Source organism: Etheostoma spectabile, unplaced genomic scaffold (assembly GCF_008692095.1).
Source record: "Etheostoma spectabile isolate EspeVRDwgs_2016 unplaced genomic scaffold, UIUC_Espe_1.0 scaffold406, whole genome shotgun sequence".
Lineage (NCBI taxonomy): Eukaryota > Metazoa > Chordata > Actinopteri > Perciformes > Percidae > Etheostoma > Etheostoma spectabile.
The window spans coordinates 421,429-429,529 of NW_022605605.1; the positions used below are offsets into that span (position 1 = coordinate 421,429).

The 8,101-nt window shown below is 40.5% G+C and overlaps 1 long non-coding RNA gene across 1 annotated transcript in view; it reads left to right on the forward strand.

Annotated features, from left to right (window-relative positions):
- The first annotated feature begins 764 nt into the window (after window positions 1–764).
- LOC116686631 (uncharacterized) overlaps window positions 765–8,101 on the forward strand; it is a 15,660-nt gene continuing 8,323 nt past the window's right edge. Inside the window, exon 1 of the long non-coding RNA XR_004331314.1 lies at window positions 765–799. This is a non-coding gene — a long non-coding RNA (uncharacterized LOC116686631). The remainder of the gene's footprint in view (window positions 800–8,101) is intronic.

Below are 8,101 nucleotides of genomic sequence, written 5' to 3' on the forward strand. Positions count from 1 at the left end.
CCTCCACTTGGTGTTTAACCCAGAGTGGTCTTAGTACTCTATGATGCTTTTGGCCCATTGTCTCACTCTTATCAACACTTTGGAGATGTCGACACCAAACTGCATATAATTGTAAAACTGCCACTGGGTTGTGCCCATTAATTCCATAATATGCACTCCTGATTGGGGGGCGGTTGATAACATCCCCACAATGGTAACAAAGGGCTACCTTTTCTAAAGCATTTTTAGCGAGGTTTGGCTTTTGTCCCTTTTGTCTTACATGGCAGAACACATTTATCTACCGCTCCTCTTTTTTCTTTTAAGGGAATTCTCAGTTAAGGTTGGGCGCTCAAGGCGGACGTGTCCCCTTTTTTAACTTTCACAGAGTGCATCAATGGAGCGCCGAGAAAGACGCTGGACACTTAACTCAGTCTTAACCCTTCACCTAAGCCCATGTTTTGGTCCTTGTTTTGTGTCTGTCTCTGGGTGTCTGTTGTTATTCATGGGTTTTTTATTCTGTTCACTTCCCTGTGGATGATGACAGTCTCCACCCTTCACTGCGTCAAATCTCCAATCAGGTACGTGGGTCAATGAACCGAACTCTCGCCTTTAATGTATTCTTTGAGGAAAACTTGTTCCTCTTCTGAGTGGATGAAGCCGATTCCCTCCCGTGGTCTGGCAGAAGGTCTAACGGAGACAAATGTCATCCAGGTTAACTCTTTGGAAAGAAACTAAAACATATCCATTATTACACATCCAGGGCCAGTTTTCATTCACAAGAAACATGTTTATACTCTTAATCAGTGGTAGATGTTTCCCCGTCTGTACTGCAGTAAAACTACTAATACAGCACTGTAAAAATACTCTTTTTACGGTTAAAGTCAGCCTTGAAAATGTTAATTCAGTAAAACTGAGGCTCATCAGGCGCATGAAAGTTAATTCTTTATGTAAACATGTATAAACGGTAAACGCTCCAACCAAATGTGGTTAATGTCCTTGTAATCCAGCTGGAGCTGGAGCCCGTCCTATGGTTTGCCTAGTGTTACTTATAATAAACAGCGATTTTTTATATCTACCATGTTTTGTTTGCAGAACTCTTACTGTATAAAGTAACTAGTAACTAAGTAACTAGTCCCTAAAGTTGTCAGATTAATGTACGGAGTAGCAGTAGAAATTAACATGAAACAAAAAGACCAGTAAAGTACACGTACCCTCAACATTTTGGGCTGACGACTGGAGTCCAAGTAACTTAGTTACATCTCCCGCTGCTATTATTATTTTTTACTGGCAGTTTGTTATTATACACTGTAGTAAGAATACAATCTCATGATATTTGGCTGCTGTCTTTTTTGTTCCTCTCCATCGAGCCAGGTCCTTTGGCGCAGCGCTGAAAAGGAACAGCGAGAGCCAAACTGATACCACCAGAAGGCAGTGAGCTTGTTCCCTGTTGAGAAACAGCCAAAACAATCATCCTCTGTCGATGACGCAGTATCCGATTATCAAGGTCCTCACCACATCAAACACGAAACCCATACCAAATGCTATTCAGCTACATTCAATTGCATACACGCACAGAAAGCTAATTTAATGTTAAACTGATAAATCTTTTTGAAAATTTTACTCAGTTTGCATTTGATGCCTGCACAAAAGCGGACAGGGACTGTTTTACCTCGTTACATCACTGTCCTTTATTCACACTCAATAAGCCGTTTGGGGCCCTGTGGTGGTTTTCTGGGTGGGATGTATGGCCTCCCTTTGCATGGTAGAGTTTTAACTTGTAGCTGTAGAGACGAACTGGTTAACTGACGCTCGTTTTTTCCAAAGTGATTCGAGGCCCCCTGGTCAAACGTCCTTATCCCAATCCTTTACTAATGCTGGTTGTTTTTATACAGCGCCACCTGAGGGGTTCGGAGCTCACGGCTACTCTATATTGGTTTTCTGCCTTGCTGCGTTTCTTCAGATTCTCTGATATTTATGAATATTATGGTCTGTAGATGATGAAAATCCCCATTTCCTTTGCAATTGCATTGAGAAACGTTTGTGTTGAAACTTTTGACTGTTTGCTAATCCAGTTTGTTCCACCCACCCCAAACTGGTGGAACTCGCCCCATCCTTGATTGTGAACGACGATCCTTTGGGCTGTTCCTTTTTAAAGCCAACCTGACCAGTTTAACCTGTTTCACCTAGGAAATGCTCACCAGTGTTTTTTTGAGCATTTCAACAAGTCCTTTTGTTCCAACTGCCCACTTTTTTGGAATTTTTGCGGCATCAAATATGTAAATGAGTGAATTTTGCCTAAGATTCTCTTAACTTTGAAGTTCTTCAAATACTTAGTTTTAAAGGTTTTACAAATCGTGGGGATTCCGTTTTTATTTACCCTTTTACACAACATTCCAACTTCATTGGATTGGGGTTTTTGTAGATAAAGCCTAATTGCCCTGAATTTTCCTGATCAGGCCCTATTATATAATTGAATGAAACATTTCCCTGGCTAATTTTCATAGACTTATAAGCAGAAAAATTCTGTTTTATGACGACTTTACAGTTCAAGAAAAGACCGATTTACAACGCTGCGTACGGAGTTTCATATAATGATACTCTGATATCCCCTTCCTTGAAGGCAGCCCCTGTGACTTTATGAGCTGCAAACAGCACAACCTGGGGAAAACACCCGGAGGAATTAGCATCATCCTCATCGGAGATTGTAATTGATTATAATAGAAAATTTATTTTTACTTTAGCTACACACCAAATGTCTTTTTTTGAATTACAAGATAGATACCGTCTGTTATTTTACAGATTATTTCTAACATCTACTCAACAGTGAAGTATTTGATACCTGTTTTTTTAGAAACTCTTCAACAAATATGTGTTTTTCAACTGTAGCTACCACATAAATTTCCATTTTTAAAACAGGACCCAGTGTTATTTTCTCAGATTTTTTTCTTAAGATTGTCCATTACATGGTGCAAGCCAGCAGTCCGCTTGGACAGACAGAGACACCGAGATCAAAGACGATGTCCTCTGTGGAAGACGGTATCATCAATAAACTGCATGCTGGGAGATAATATCAGACAATGAATGATGCATTTGAATCATCATAATGCGTTTCACGAAGTAAAGTATCCAGCTAGTTATATTGATTATATCAGATAGATATGGTTTAATTTTGATACATTACTATATTTTGATTTTAACCTAATCAAGTCACAAGTACAGTACAATTGGTATTATTAAAATTACAATTAGATAATTGTGATAATTAATGTAAATCTGAATTACCTTTGCTGGCCGTTGTGTTGGCTGACACAGAATAAGAAGACGAACAACTGATAGTCACTGAAAGAAATATCACAGATATGAATACTATTTCAACTCTCAATGATACCACATTAGGTTCAAATCATCTTGAGTTAGGGTTTTTTGCAATCTATTACAAACCAAAGATATCAAACTTTCAGGACAACTGATTAGAATGATAACGAACATGATGAACTTATTCCATCATACTCCTCAGTTACTTTGGTTCTGCCCTGGTTTGGAATGGAGAAGAGCGTTCAGGCCCTTATATATCTGGGAAAGGGGCGGAGCTTAGTTCATGATTGACAGTCCAGGGTCCAATAGCACCCCCCTCACCCCCTATGGGCAAGTATATCAAGGTTAGAGTTCACTGTGTCAGACATGCTAACTTCACGCCCCTTTGTAAAGTCTAGTGTTTAAGAAACAACTATCAACGGATCAACTACTGGCCAATCACTTACCTACATAATGTTTAGTACTGGTCCCGGGCCATGGCCATATCAACCCTGCAGTCCATCACCTGATTTGTCAAATTAAAATCTTCAGGGAGACCCACATGGTGCATCAAGATCCTTATTTTAATTGAGAGACCCTGAGTCCAATTTTTCTTTATAAAAATGACTGCCTTCCTTCAGCTTTGTTTCTTTTAGCCACAAACACACCCACACACACATCCATTCCTTCAACATCCCAAAACCGCAACCCATAGAAGGTCACTTAACGCCTCGTGCTCTTCCAATCATTATCTCACCCCTGGAGGGACTCAGAAATTTACTATAGGTAGAAAAACATTTGTTTTTGCTATTACCACCTTATTTGGCTAATCTTGTTTACCCAATCCTGCTCTCTGAGGCGGGACTCTTAGTCATTCCCCGAGTAAACTGAACTTCTGGGTATTCAAGGATTCCTGGCCCTGCCATGCCCCTAACCTTTTGCCAGCCTTCCTCCGACTTCAAAAGCTAATCTCAACTGATCACACACACCCACACACACAACACACACACACACACACCCACACACCACACACATACACACACACACACCAACACACACAACACACACACCCATTCCTTTCTGTGTCTTCCTACTCGACCCCCTTCACTTGTCTCTTATTTTCTGGTGCTGCTCTAACTGGGAATGGGGTACAGGGGAACGAGGACCAAATGCAAAAAGAAGTCAAGCAGAATGAGGTAAATGCCGGAATTTTAAATGATTTATATGTATTATTTAATTGTGCAAATTACAAAAAAACCAAAATCCAAAAGTCCCAGGAAAAACGGCAAGGATAAAACAGAGACAGAGACAGGGGGGGGAAACAGGTTCGCCGGAACGGGAAGACGCGTAACGAGGTGGACGTCCGGACGGAGCAACCGTTTTTTTGCTCGTGTGGTCACACAGGTACACGTAAACACCCCCCCCTGCCTCCGGCCGCAGCCATCCTAAAGCCCCGCACACGCTCTCCCGAAAAGGATTAAGCCGCCAGCAAACATAGTATACACCACGAACTTCATAAGCGCAAGACTACACCCATGTGAGGGGAAAATTACGTTTTTCCGATGCAGTCATTCAAGTTTTCACACGCAAAAGTAGAGCAAGCCAAGAGAGCAGTGAGAAGAGAAGGAAAAGCACAACGCTCTTGACAAGAAGCGGAGGGAGGCAGTGGGTAGAACAGGACTATGAACCAAGGATCTTACACGAGACGAGGGAAGCACAGCCTTTAATACCTCGGTTAACGAGGTAACGAGGTTCGAGGTAACGCGTGTCCGAGTAACGAGGTTCGAGGTAACGAGTTGTCGAGGTGCAGGTGACAAGAGGGCAGGGAAGCAGGTGGAAAACATCAGTAAATCACAAGATTGGGAAACTCAGTAAGTAGAACTTAAGACAAGACGAAAACCAGACTTCAAAATAACACAGGAAACAGAACATACAGACACCAGGGGACCACAGACAACACAGACCGGCGAGGACACTAGACAAAACACAGGACAGGACAACGAAGCAAAAAGAACCCAAATAAACCCCCAACCACAACATTAACCAAACTGATCCACACACCTACCCACACCACACACACACACACACCATTAATCTGTTTTTAAATGCCCTTCGTCTCTGTTCTCTAGCAGTATTTTACTTTAAATCCAGATATTTATACTTTTTCCCCGATGTAGGTATCTAGTATCTATATTTATTTTTCAGTTGTGGTTTTTTTATACGTTATATATATATATATAATTGTATTTATACTTCTACATGCTCTTGCACCCATATAAGCTTTATTTATTTTCATTATATAACTAATATCTGGACTTCCGGTGGTTTCAAATTTGTTAGTGCTGTATCTTTAAATCTGTGAACTTTAGCGTAATTTCATACGACCGTGTCCCTGTGGGATGACAATAATAAGAGGAGAAGGTTACGCTGAGTCCACAATAACCGAGTCAATTGCCCATGAATCCCTTGATATTCTTAACAGGAACTTTTTTTTTAAAACTCTACTAGATCCCCAGTACTAACAATCTCCTGGATGGGACTTTGGGCTCAAAAAGCCGGCAACAAAAAGGAGGTCACACACAGATAACCCACATAAAGGTGGGGTGTGTAAGTATAGACGACATCATTCGCCTTCTCCATGCCTGATAAGTGAATGAATGAAGTGAATGTTGTTTTAGGTAACGCAACAAACCAAACAAGAACAAAATGGTGGATGCTCCATTAGGACCATCCTGAGCGATGCCCTCTGTAGGCCCGCCCACCTGGCCAGGTACAGACAACCCTCCCAACTCAACCCCCCCCGCCCACTCTCAGCACCTAAAAACCAGAGGCGCAGAACAAACAGGCCCATCAGATTGGAAGGGCCGTCCAGTGTTCAAAGCAGTAATCGAGCAAAGGGGGGGGGGGGGGGGGGGGGGTACTCTGAAGAACTCGAATTATAAAGACATGCTTTTTATTTATTTCACCTTTTTTGTTAGTTACATATTCCACAGTGTGTTCAGTCATAGTTTTTGATGCTCCAGTGATAATCTACAATGTAAATTATTTCCTGGAAAATAAAGAAACGCATTGATGCGTTTCCTTTGACAAATAAATGATGTAATGTGGAGTGACTAAAGTAACGAGTATTCAACTATTCATTGACAAAGTTTGACTTAATAAATAATTACCAACCTCACGAGCAAAGTGGGTTAGGGCTGTAAATTTGTATATATAGACAGATATATGTATATAATATTTAAAAAAATCGGATGGACTTAATAAAACAACATTCAATAATTCATAACCCATCTACATTTTGAACAGTACCTGCATTTTGTCTGTTTGATGTCCATGAAGCCAGTGTCTCCTCACCTGTCCAACACCATCAACTGAGACCCGGGGCCTGGTCTTCACCTCCTCCCCCCCCCCCAGGGTAATAGAATGATTTGCCACGTCTAGAAAACAACAACAGGACAACACTGTTTAAGACTATATATTTTATTTTTTATTTTTGAATGCTTAGTTGATTACTAGTAAAGGAACTCAGATGAATAAAGAACCCAACCATCATTTTAAGAATAAAAAGACAGGTTAGATTATTAGAGATTAGAGTGAATCAAGACGATTAGATCTGTAGAGGCTTTCATGAGGGCGTAAAGGTCACACACACAGTTTTCCTCCCTGTTTTTTTTTGAGCACAAGAAACCGCCTGTTTGCACAACTCCAGTACGTTCCATTTTGCCTGTATGATAGTTACAACCAGTGTGACTGATCCCAAACATTTAACCTTTTGTATTTGAAGAACATAGACAATAATGTTGTTAAATGTTTGTTTTTTTACCGCATCCGATCTGATCATGAATACAGTGCTTCCCCTCCCTTGTGGTTGTCAGGCTGCCCCAACCCCCCAGTGTTGTACTGAACCGGCTCCCCATCAGACCCCGCCACTACCCTCCCTGGATTAGAAAGACTGGTTTCACCCTCCTGGTGTCCCTTTGGTCAAATTGCACCCCTTTCCAAAAAGTTTCTATATCAGAAATTATGGGTTTCTTTCAACTATTGGCTAAAAAGTAACGTGGATGTTCCAACAACGCTCCTCACAGTTAAATAAATACCATTTCAATCACTTCATTGAATTTTGTTTTTTTGTCAATTTTACACAGTATTGCGAAAAAACAATTGGTACAAGAACTTCACTTCAGACGACTAAAACCTTGATAAAGTGTTTCCAGTTGAAATGTTTGACCCAGAAAACTCAACTTCCAAGTCAACGACCAAGGGTTAAAGTCAAACTGGACTCATTCATGGTTCATAAACCATTTATGGCAATAACCTCATTTATAGGAAATTTACCTAATGTTTTGAGTTAGAAAAGCAGAAATAGGAATTATTGAGACTAAAATTAAAGGGAATGGATGTTGTGATAATCACAGACTGGAATATCAACTTTTACTCAATACTATGTATATTTAATACCAATTTACTTTATATATATAAATACATATAATACTACTACTACGATATACTATTTCCACAACACTTCATTTGTCTTGGCAAGAGCCGTTGGAATCAATTATGGTCCCATTTTGGGAATTCAAAGAAATTGAAATATATGACAACATGAGGACCATGGGAACACATGAGGACAACATGAGGACAAATGAGTACAACATTAGGACAAGATGGTTACAACATTAGAACACCTTGGGTACACATGGGGACAACATGATGATAACATGATGACCAGAGACAACATGAAGACAACATTAGGCAACATGAGACAACATGAGGGCAACATGGACAACATGCAGGACAACATGAGGGACAACATGACGACACCATTAGA